This window comes from Sceloporus occidentalis, unplaced genomic scaffold (assembly GCF_023333645.1).
Source record: "Sceloporus occidentalis isolate IW3139 unplaced genomic scaffold, rSceOcc1.0.p SCAF_377, whole genome shotgun sequence".
NCBI classification, from domain to species: Eukaryota; Metazoa; Chordata; class Lepidosauria; order Squamata; family Phrynosomatidae; genus Sceloporus; species Sceloporus occidentalis.
Genome location: NW_028317357.1, coordinates 2,967 through 15,380, shown reverse-complemented (window position 1 = coordinate 15,380; position 12,414 = coordinate 2,967). Strand labels below are relative to the sequence as shown.

The 12,414-nt window shown below is 46.8% G+C and overlaps 1 pseudogene; it reads left to right on the top strand.

Moving 5' to 3' along the window:
* The first annotated feature begins 376 nt into the window (after positions 1-376).
* LOC149273408 (DNA polymerase delta catalytic subunit-like) lies at positions 377-12,084 on the top strand (annotated as a pseudogene).
* The last annotated feature ends 330 nt before the right edge of the window (positions 12,085-12,414 follow it).

Here is a 12,414-nt window from a genome sequence, read left to right as displayed (position 1 = left end):
GCCTATAGGCTGGTGGGCTTCTTAACGCCCCAGGCAATTTTTGGGGGGGTCCCGCTGACCCCCCCCTAGTTAAATACGTCCTGTTGGGGTGTTTTTGTGGCCCGGCCGGGTAGCAGACATCTCCGTGGCCTTGAGTATATTGAACGTCTGTAAGTCAAATATAGTTCAGCAACGGCTTGGAAGAAGAGCTAACTGTGGCGTCCCCAACTCCATTTCTCAAGGGCCACAGAAGGGCCACTCTGCTTGTATGCAGACATGTCAATTGTGTTTGGGCAAAGACACAGAATTCCTGGCCCTCACGGACTGGATGCTAGCATAAATTTCATTTTTAAAACTAATTTCTCGCTCTAAATCAATCCTTCTCAGGAGCGTCGAGATGGATTTCAAGCGTAAAAACGGGGGACCTACGACTTCTTCTCAGTCTAAGAGGAAGCGGGGAGACTGGGATGATGTCGGTCCTTCGCAGTTTGAGGAGGAACTGGCCTTTCTGGACGAAGTGGAAGCTGACATGGCGACGGAACTGAGCGAAGAGATGCCCGTGGCCGATGTCCTGCCTGTCGGTGAGGCGCTTTGTCTGGTTTGACATCACTAGATGATGAGTTGCCTGCGATGTGATGTCACAACCACAAATAGGAAAAGGGAAAAAAAAAAAGATAATCCAGTCCAAGTTGGGCAAGTTCTGGGGCGAGAATAACGCATTCTTACAATGAATGAACTTTAATACAGACAGAAATAAAGTTTGCCGTTCCTCGTTTCCATTATTTCCTCTTCTCTTTCCCTTCCGCTCTCCCACTCCTGACGCTTTCTCAATGTTTTTCCCTTCGTGTCGCTTTTCTTAGGTAAGCTTATCTCCGGAAACGTTAACCCGAAGTGGCTACGGCCAGAACTTCCAGAGGTCGATCCCAAAGTGCATCCTCTGTGCTTCCAGCAGATTGAGCTGGATTACTACGTGGGTAAGTGCTTTTAGCGGAGGACCTGTGTATATATCTAATATATATATATATATATATATATATATATATAATATAATATAAATCTGCGATACGACCCTTGATCCGTATCCTTGCCTGTGTTTTCTGAGGGTTGCTCCTCAAGTTCCTCCGATGGTGCAGAATTTCAGAACCTCAAGCAAACAAAACTGCATCTGTCGGAAAGGCGTTACCGATCCGTATGAGGACGTAGAATAGCCGGGGGGAAATAAAAGTAAAGGTCATCCTAGTTTTTTGGGTTTTTTTTAAACTGAATATAGCACCGGGTGTTGTAGATACTCCTGGACGAGAAGGATGCCGTCTCCGTAGATGGGTAGAACAAGCTTATTGTGTATGTTATTTTAAAAATTCAAGATTTGCACCTGAAAGGGAAACATTATACAGACGATGGGGACATGGAGTCAGCCTGAAATCAGTCTCTGCTTCCGTAGGGACCTAAAAACCCACCTTATGTGGTTACCATGGAAACAGCCTCCGTTAGGGTCTGCATGATTCATACATTACTTCATCTCCCTCGTGTTAAGTTGCTGATTGTTGTTAATTGGGTCAGGCATCCTTTGTGAGGGGAAGGGAGAGGACATAAAACGGAATAATACCGGCTCCGTCACAGGCTGCCACTGATCCCGGCTTCCACGAGGTGTATTATAAGTGAAATATCTCCAAGCTTAGATGCAATATAAGGACGGAGGTAGATAGATAAGTGCAACAGCCTCCTGGCAGAAGTGGTAGAGGGTAATACAGCGAGGGGATTAAACATGCGTGGGATAGACATACGGCTCCTGAATCTAAGACGAGACCAACGACTGGTGAAGGTTTAAGTCTTTACAGCAGGAGAAACGGGCGACTAGACGGGCCAAAGGGGCAAATTCTCTGATTCCATTTAGAAAATAAAAGCAGCCAAGAGGTTATAGATTAACGGTAGGCCGGTGATCGCAGGGTTACGTTATGAAGGGGTGGAAGGCCTGGGGCCGGGAGTGTTCAGTGGCTGCTTTGTCCTCGATAAAGAAGGAAATAAAGCAGGTGAAAGGATTATACTGATTGTTATTAAGATCATAGGGAAGCTGCATTATTTTTGTATCTTGCTCAATCTCTACCACTTCTGTCCACGTGAAGTGTGATTACACACGAAGAAGGACAATGTTGATGTTGCCCGGTGGAGGAATTCCCCTGGTCTCTGTTACCCCTACGTTTTTATTTCGCAGGGCACGGAGAGGAACTCGATCTGTTTGTTTGAGGAGGTGGACTGGTCCGATATCTTTAAAAGTCAATTAGTCAGCGGCTGGCTGCATTCTATCATTAATCACTCGCCGTTCAATGTTTCCTGGTTTACCCTCCTCCAGTGTAAAGCGTGTGGTTACTAGACTTGGGCACCGGCCAAGAGTTCATCTTCCACGAATATTCACCCGTTCCCGTGTTCGGTTGGGCGAGTATTCGTGTATGTTCTTAGTGTTCGTTTTCTTTTTTTGCTGCGGTAACGGTACGCAGCAGCTTTGGCGCCGGGATTTCAAAGGGCCGTACGAGCCCAAGGGCAGCTGCTTTTCGCTGGTTGATGTCAGAAGAGCCCGCAACGAGTTGCTCGTACAGACTTTTAAAATCGTGCCGCTGAAACCAGGACTGGGGAAACCATTGGTCCCCTCCGCTACGCAGCATCGCAAGGGTTAACGGGAGCGGGAATCTGTAGGTTCTCCAAAGAGTTAAAGGTCCCTGTGAGGGACTCTATTGCCAGAGGAGGCCCTTGCCTGCGACCATCAACCAATAAAGGGCAGCCATTGGTGCCAGAGGAGCTCCCTGTCGGCGACCAATAGAGCCACTTGCACGGACCTTTAACTCCTGGAACCTCCCCAGACCAAGTTTCGCCGTCAGGAGTTAAAGGTCTGTATGAGCGCCTCTATTGAACTCCTGATGGCGAAACTTGGTCTGGGGAGGTTCCAGGAGTTAAAGGTCTGTACGAGTGGCTCTATTGGTCGCCGACAGGGAGCCCCTCTGGCACCAATGGCTGCCCTTTATTGGTTGATGCCAGAGGAGGCCCCTGCCGGCGACCAATAGAGTCCCTCGCAGGGGACCTTTAACTCCTTGCGAGAACCTAGGGATTCCCGCTCCTGTTAACCCCTGTGATGCTGCGTAGACGAGGTAGGCTAGACGGGGAAGGGACCAGAGAAATTAGTTAAGGGATATTAACGAAGACGAACACGAAGATTCTTTGTGTTGTGCGTCTGGTGTACGTTTTTCAGGGTGAACAACGAAAATGCTCCCTTTGTGTACTTTTTTTCATGTTCGCCCTGCATTTGAATGCACAAGTCTAATGGCTGGCTCGGGGGGGCACTGCGGTTGAGTATCCGTTTAGACCCCCAATGCTTATGCGCATTGTTTTCTGCTGGCTTACTTGTAATGTTTTTCAGGGTCACACGTTTCTGGGATGCACGGAGCCATCCACGGACCTGTCCCCATCATCCGTATGTTTGGAATCACTTCCGAGGGGAACAGCGTCTGCTGTCACATCCATGGATTTGCGCCTTACTTCTACGTGCCCTGCCAACCCGGTACAGAACTGCAGGGACCTATGCAGGGGGTGCGATGGGGCGCAGAGCATTTTATTTTATGTATCGGAATTTAAACTTCTGTTTTCATAGCTGCACGTTATTGTGGACGTTATTATAAAAGGACCATTAGGGGCTGAATGTATTTAAAATAATAATTTAAGTTCACATTGACCAATTACATGCTGCATATTTTAAAAAGGGTTTGTTTTTAATAGCGGAACATGTCAGGGTTCTGCTTCTATTAATTAGGGAGACAGGATGAAGGATAAATACATAAAAACATGAAAAAAAAAAATCAATTGCTACTATGAGACTGTTTTTTTTTTTTTTTTTGTATATTGAGTTCGGTTTGGAAATAAATTCCAGCTTTTCTCGTTTTTAGGGTTTAAACAAGAGCACCTGAACGACTTCAAGAAAGAGTTAAACAGCGCCGTCATTAAAGACATGCGCTCTAACAAAGACAATATATCCCAGGCGGTCCTGGCCGTGGACATCTGCATGAAAGAGAGTGAGTATCGGCTTCTGCTGCCGTGCTAGCCCGTAGTCCGCGTGTTCTGATCACGCCTTGTTTTTGTAGATATGTATGGATACCACGGGAAGAGAATTATTCCTTTTCTGAAAGTTACCATGGCGTTGCCGCGTCTCATTGCGCCCGCCAAGCGGCTCCTGGAGCAAGGCTTGCGGTTTGGGTCCTTTCCCCACCATTGCTACCAGGCCTACGAAGCCAATATTGACTTTGAAATAAGGTATAGTTTTTTGTTTTTTTTTCTCGCGAGGCGGCGGTTTCTATCAGATTTTCTTTGCCTCCTGTTACAGTTCAGATCACACGCAAAATACTCAAAATGCGCTTTTTGTGGTCATAACTGCTTCAGAAAGATGTTTTACTTTACCGAGAGGGTGGTGGATAAGTGGAACGGCCTCCCAGCAAGAAGTGGTAGCGGGTAATACAGTGAGGGGATTTAAACATGCATGGGATAGACATACGGCTTCTGAATCTAAGACGAGACCAACGACTGATTAAGCAGGAGAAACGGGCGACTAGATTGTGTTTCTGTGTTAAAAACCAAAAAAATGAACCCCATTAAAATACTGAATGAGGAAGAAAATGTTAAAACCAACGTTAAAAAAAGTAGACTGCAGATCATGATAGATTTAACAATTATACATGCAAATTAGCGCATGCATTTGTCCCCAATAACAAAAATCTTTTTCTCTTAAATATTATTTTGTGTGATTAAATTAAAAGGCAATTATGGGAGGCTATTTTTTTTTTTACATTTTAAAGTCAAATCGTTCTCCCGCTGTTTCTTCTTATAGGTTTATGGTGGACAACGATGTTGTCGGGTGTAACTGGATCGAGCTTCCGGCAGGGAAATATAGAATACGGAAGCCGTCTTCAGATGGCGTCTCTTCTAAAGACAATCCCGGCAAGGTGAGCGACTGCGACGGCCCCGGCGGATGCCCCAATAAAGGGGTTTTTATTTAGACCGCCTGTGAATTCCCGGCAGGTGTCCCTCGTGCAGCTGGAGGTGGACGTCAATTCGGCCGATCTCATCAGTCATCCTGCGGAGGGCGAATGGCAGAAGATAGCGCCGCTCCGTGTCCTGAGTTTTGACATTGAATGCGCCGGGCGAAAAGGTGACCCCCGAGATCTTTAAGCCCCCGGTTTTCTGTGTGTCTTCGCCTGACCACAGCTGGTTCAATAGGTCGCTTGAAATCGGTGCTTCTTCATCTTTTTTTCTTCTGCATCGCAACGTCCAGGTATTTTTCCGGAGCCCGACAAAGACCCCGTGATCCAGATAGCCAACATGGTCCTGCGCCAAGGAGAGAAGGACCCTTTCATACGCAACGTTTTCACCCTCGGAAAATGCGCCAGCATCGTGGGCTCTCAAGTACTCTGCTTCGAAAAGGAACACGACCTTCTTAAGGCGAGACTACTCTGACGAGAGCAGAGGCCACGCGTAGAATTCCGGATGACCTCTTATGTTTTGGGGAATTGCAGATACTAAGCGTTGTATTTTTTTAGTGTAAAGATAGGGATTTTATTTCCGGGGGATGTCTCCTCACTTGCCTCCCTGCGGCAAAGTTTTTTTTTTAATTTATTTTTTTCCCCTCCATCATACAGGCTTGGGCAGAGTTTGTGCGCATCATCGATCCCGACATCATCACCGGCTACAACATTCAGAACTTCGACATGCCGTACCTGATCAACAGAGCGCAGGCCCTGAAGGTAACACTCTACGCTTTTTGGTAATGATTATTCTTATGCCCGCGTGCCGGGCTGACCGGCGCTGCTGCGCATGCACAGGCAGCGTACACTGTAAAAGTAGCTACGATCAACGAAAATGAGAACTTCATTTGTAGCACCTATAAGAAAGAAAATACAAGCGCATGGACCAGTATTCATTGTGTAAAATGCACTAGAGTCCATACAAGATGAACTGCGACGTCCATTAAAAATATCTAGTCTGGGACTTTTTTTTTATAGTGGATTTAGCGAGTGTTGATGGGTCTGTTACATGTCCCAGTTTTGTTGTCATGCTGTGTGTTTTCCGATGCTCCCAGGTGTCTACGTTTCCTTACCTGGGGAGGATCCCCACCATGAAGTCTGTTATCAAAGACTCCTCTTTCCAGTCCAAGCAGATGGGGCGGCGAGAGAACAAAGTTATTAATACAGAGGGCCGGGTCCAGTTTGACTTGCTTCAGGTAACGGCGTGTGCCTATGCATAGCGCTGGGGATTATGGAAGGTCCACAGGGAGGTGTAGGTTTGGCACAAACCGCTATGATCCATTTATTCTGCGTTTGAAGGTTTTGCTGAGAGATTATAAACTCCGTTCCTATACTCTGAACGCTGTGAGTTATCATTTCTTGCAAGAACAGAAGGAGGACGTTCAACACTCCATCATCACCGACCTCCAGGTACTGAAACCCCTTCAAATACAGACGTTCTATATCTGCGATCGCTTCAGATGACTCGGGGAAAGCACACGGATTGGTTAGAAGTCTTTGTTGCCATTGCATATAGATGGTTAGACACGGTGGACGGCATACATTTGATTTTCGGACAGCTGTGGCCATAAATTCTGACCTGAAATATTTTTTTTTTCTTTTTTCTTCTCAGAACGGCAATGACCAAACCCGCAGAAGATTGGCCGTGTATTGTCTGAAGGACGCGTACCTTCCGCTCCGTCTCCTGGAGAAGCTCATGTGTGTTATCAACTACATGGAGATGGCGCGTGTGACCGGGGTGCCCCTCAGCTATCTGTTATCCCGCGGGCAGCAGATTAAAGTGGTGTCCCAGCTACTGAGACAGGTTCGTGTTCACAAGTCAGCAGAAGATCGAAGCTAATACCATATATATATATATAATGTAATATCAAAAGAAATAACAAAAAAAACTATGTTTAAAAATTAGGCAATGAAACAGGAATTGGTGATGCCGGTGGTGAAGACGGAGGGCGGTGAGGATTACACCGGGGCAACGGTCATAGAACCCGTGAAGGGGTAAGTGCGGCGCACGCAAAAACCTACCCTTATGAAAGGGGGCGTATTCGCTAAGTCCCATCTCCCTTCCAGGTATTACTCTGTACCAATTGCCACGCTGGATTTCTCATCGCTGTACCCGTCTATTATGATGGCTCATAACCTCTGCTACACCACGCTGCTGCAGCCCGGCTCCATCGAGAAGTACGGGTGAGCATGTGGTTCATTTATCTTGAGATGCCGGTGGTTTAGACGGTTAAACACGTGTAATAACTCCTACTTATCGTGCACTTGGCATAGTAAGGTGGCATCGCAGGGTAGGGTCTTCGCATGTCTGATGATTATTGCAGTGGAACGCTCTCCCTCGTTCCTACTTTTTTACGTAAATTGGCTGAAAGACACTTATTCTTTAGCTTGGGATAATCGTTATGTTGTTGCCTTTAATTTTCCAGCCTCAGTCCGGATGACTTTATCAAGACCCCAACGGGTGATCACTTTGTGAAGACAAGCGTCCGGAAGGGCCTGCTGCCCGAAATCCTGGAAAACTTGCTATCTGCCCGAAAAAGGTAATAGAGTACAATGTATCATTTTTTACGATCCGATTGGTTATGGGGCCAGCCGGCTTTATTTTGAGTGAAGGTTCTGTATTTAAGGGGTCCTGCGAGACCCACGTGGGTAGCGGGTAATAAGTGAACGCGTTCTTTTGTAAAGCGATGATTTAAAAGTTGCCCTTGAGATGCTTTAAGGCTTTGGAGGCGTTGGGGACGCGACGTTGGACCCTCGGACTTTGTTTTAACTATTCAGTGTCTGGCGTGCAGGGCGAAGACAGAACTGAAGAAGGAGACGGATCCGTTTAAACAGAAAGTGCTGGACGGCCGTCAGCTGGCGCTGAAAGTGAGCGCCAACTCTGTGTACGGATTCACGGGGGCGCAGGTCGGCAAACTGCCCTGCCTGGAGATCTCACAGGTGAGAGAGGGCTGCCGAGAGCCCGTGGTACGTTCACTCCATATATATTACCCCAGCCTATGAGATTGGGGAGGGTAAAGTCCCTTCTTTGGTTATTCAATACGTGCAAATCTCATTCAGGGAAAGTGTTCTAAAAATATATATTTACTGCTTATACCCAAAACGCAACCCGGTCGTTTCTGCAGTGCAGCCAAATATATCTTCCTCTTTCCCCAAAGCGTCTCCGGCTTGTAAGATGAGTTGGGGTGAGAAAACTTTAGTTGTTTAAGTGACACAGAATGTAACCAAAACCTTCGATTATGGCACGGATCAGATTTTAGGTGCCAGATCTACTTTGGTCTAACCGCCCCCTTTACCAGTTGTCTGGATTTGTATTTCGACGGGTGGGGGGGGGTTAACTGCCACCGGGTGGGGAATTCCCTTAATTCCCGGGCGCACCGGCCCTCACCTGGTTGGCTCAGCGCGTCATTCATGCAAATTCTTAGACATTTTTTTTTTTTGGGGGGTGTGAACGCAGGAATTCATGTTTTGTGCCACAGGTTGGGCACCCCTGATCTAGAGTTTTCGTGGTGGACTGTTAAAGGGTTAATAGGTACAGCCGGCTTATTTAGAAAGTTCCCATGTACAGTCATTAGAATCCATAATTAGAAATGTCTAATTTTCCTGGTATTTTGAAGATAACTTCTCTTTTTTTTTTTTTTCTGAAAATATGTAATGTTGGAAAATGATGAAATATGTATAGTTCCCTTACATCATCGATCGCTTTTGCCTTTTTTTTTTCCCCATAACCGGTTTCTTTTGGCATTAAAAAGAAATCCGTTTGGGGGAATGAGTGATCGAAGGAAAAATTACATCCAAATTCTTTTAGAAGAATTATAATTTTTTTTTTTTTTTGTTCGCCTCCAAAATTCACTGAACCCCACGTGGGGTTTCAGAAGAGTCTTTTTTTTTTTTTTTTTTTTTTTTTTTTAATTTATTTATTTATTTTTCCTTTTGTGTTTTGCATAATTTGGCTTTTTTTTTTTTTTTTTGTGCATCTCGATATATTCTTTTTTTTTTTTTTTTTGGTCAGCGTGCAGATGTGCAGCCGGTGAAACTCGAAAACCACACTTTCATAACATGTGAAGGAAAACCAGACAGATTTAGCCCATATCCTCCCCGGGTGTCGCAAGGAAGGACACGGAACCTTTCTTTCCACATTCCCGTTCTTGCCGCGGGGGCCGCGTTTTAAGTCGGCTTATCTCGTTCGACCACCTGTGTCGAGGGGACAGGAATCTGGGCTTGGGGGGGGGGGGTTTAGGCCTTTCTGTCTTGCTTAACGCGACCCGCAAGAATTGCCCACCTGTTCATTTGTTGAACCTTCTGCAGCCCTCGTCTCGTTTCCATCTCATTGGAGAACGCGGGTTCTGACCCGTTAAACCGTTTGCATGACCGTCGATGCTTTACTCGCGTCGTCTGGCATTTTATGGGTTAAAGAGGAAAAAAAAAGTTTGGGCAGCGCAGACAGAGTAGGCAGAGATCTCCCCGCGTCTCGATTGCTCAGAGACGAGAGAAATGCCACGAGAACTAGAACGTTTGATTCTGTACCTCTGTCTAAATAACCTGCTTCCTTTCTTGTGGGTTTTCTCTCTCCCCCTCTCTCTATCCCCCTCTCTCTCCCCCTCTCTCTCTCCCCCCTCCCCCCCCTCTCTCCCCCTCTATCTGTTCTAGAGTAAGCACCCCTTTTCTCTTACTTTACGATATCGTATATGGCGTCTCGGGGGTCACTACGTGTAAAGAAGTGAGGATTCCCCCGTGTCGGGGAGGATTTTGAGTCACTTGACCTGTTGTGTTAAGAGCCCATCACATGCCAGTGACACAAGCCACCCGCCACCCGTCTGGTGCAATGATGTCATAACGCATCTTATTAGTCATCGGACATCTCAAAACAAATAAAAATGCAATTTCCTTCGGCGTCCAAAATAATGGGACATTTAATCGTAGAAATGTTTGCAGAATGAATGCAAACGGCGTAACCGCTTCTGCGTCCCACTAAATTACTACAAATACCAGGGGTCCGACAAGACTAGAACCGACAGACGAAGACATAACGACATCAGCCGGACCCCCTGAGTCTCTGAAAGGCATTGGCGGTAGCCTAGTAAGCTGGTTGAGGCTCTGTACATGTTTCTGTAACACTATTAAAGGGCCACAGATGGCCCCCGATAGCGCATGCTCTGAATACCTCCTGCATAGCCCCCTGTAGATTCTGAATAATAATGGCTCGGAATCGGCGGCGTCCTTAATGAAACCTGTGATATCAGACGGGGCTCGGTCAATAAGTACTTTTTCATTTTTATTGTAAGAATAAAGATGTTTTTGTTCCTCCCCGATCCCTCGCCTTTTTGTCGGTTATTGTGCCCAGTCCCACCAGTTACCAGCTCCGCTGGGCTGTTTGCGTATGCAAAGTACGAGCCGCCGTTCGTTTGGAGTCTGCGTTACTTTTAAGGGGATTATCACCCATTTTGCATAATTTTGTTTATCCTCTAACAAAGGCGTTCGGCGGCGACAGTGATATCGCTTACATTCTCTCTCTGGGAGACGCGAGGATTCTGTGGCCTTCCCTCTGACCCGTTCATGGATTTATTTATTTTCATTCATATTTAATAGATGGTATCTAATAAGATGCGCTCTTAGAGCATTTAAAGAAACTATTTGGTTGACCCGTTGTCAGTGGAAGTAAAATCTCCCTGGTAAAGTACGTTTTTTACATTATCGAGAGGGTGGTAGATAAGTGGAGCAGCCTCCCAGTCGAAGTGGTAGAGGGTAATACAGTGAGGGAGTTAAACATGCATGGGATAGGCATAAGGCTCCTGAATCTAAGACGAGACCAACGACTGATTAAGGTTCGAGTCTTTACAGCAGGAGAAACGGGCGCCTAGACGGGGGGCCGAATGGGGCCGATGTGAGTTTCCGTATGATAATAGTTATAACCCCTACTCGTTTTGCAGAGCGTTACAGGCTTTGGAAGGCAAATGATTGAAAAAACCAAGCAGCTGGTGGAGTCCAAGTACACGATGGCCAACGGATACAAGGGGGACGCAAAGGTGAAAGGCGAGCCGCTTCATTTTCCGGACCCCGGGAACCATGCGCCGCGTGCCGTCTCCCATCACCCCCCCGCCGCGTGTCATCTCCCGTTAAACCCCCCCCATGTGTCGTCTCGCAGGTCGTCTACGGTGACACGGACTCTGTCATGTGCAAGCTGGGGGTGCAGACGGTGTCCGAAGCGATGGAGATCGGCAGGGAGGCGGCAGAGTGGGTGTCCGGTCACTTCACACCCCCCATCAAGCTGGAGTTCGAAAAGGTCTGTAAATCGGCATCCGGAGGGGGGGCTCTTTATTCGTGAGACTGCCTGGAGTGTAGGTCCAGCCATGGGGGGGTAACTAACAGCACTAATATATATATATTGATTCATAAAAGGCACATTGAGGGTTCTAAAAGGCACATTGAGGGTTCCTGATCACCAAGGCAACAGTAAATAATATATATTTCTGCAGTCGACGCTCTTAGGAATTAGGATGCAGAATGACAATTGGGGGGGGGGGGTTGGGTTCATTTTTTTTTCTCCATAAGCTCTTGGCCGGGGTCTTCGGGTTGGCTTTCGGATCTAATCGTCCCGCGCATCGCCCCCCCCCCCCCGTGTCGTAGGTGTATTACCCTACCTGCTGATCAATAAGAAGAGATACGCCGGGCCTCTACTTCTCGTCCAGTCCCGACACCCACGACAAAATGGATTGCAAGGGGATCGAGACGGTGCGCAGGGACAACTGCCCCCTAGTGGTCAATCTCATCAACACCTGCCTGCAGAAGATCCTGATCGACAGGTAGGGCAGACGTATTTCTCTATCGTTTATTTACGAACAGGTTATTTTTCTCTTTCGAAACTTTTTTTTTTTTTTCTTCTCTCGAAGAGACCCCGTGGGTGCCGTGGAACACGCGAAGGACGTCATATCCGATCTGCTGTGTAACAGGATAGATATCTCCCAGCTGGGTGATTACCAAGGAGCTGACGCGGACGGCCGACGAGTACGCGGGGGAAACAGGCCCACGTCGAGCTGGCCGAGCGGTAGGTTGGGGACGGTTAAGGCCGCTTTTGTAAACGTATTCAATTAAAAAAAAATATATATATATGCAATTTTTATGAATCTTAAGTCTGGTATTGTGGTCCGGCTCAATATCACCAATATATTTTCATAATTATGTTTTATTGTTTTGTGTAATAATAAATCAGCTACTGAAATATTAACCCCTTGTTGGAGAACTTTGGCGAGGCGGGTGAAACGCATCATGAGGTTAGCACCTTTATTTTATTTTTTTTTTATATTTTTTTTTTTCACCCCGCTATGCAGCAGGCAATGCATAACCTCGGCAGGGCCCGCGAGCAGCGGTGTGTGAC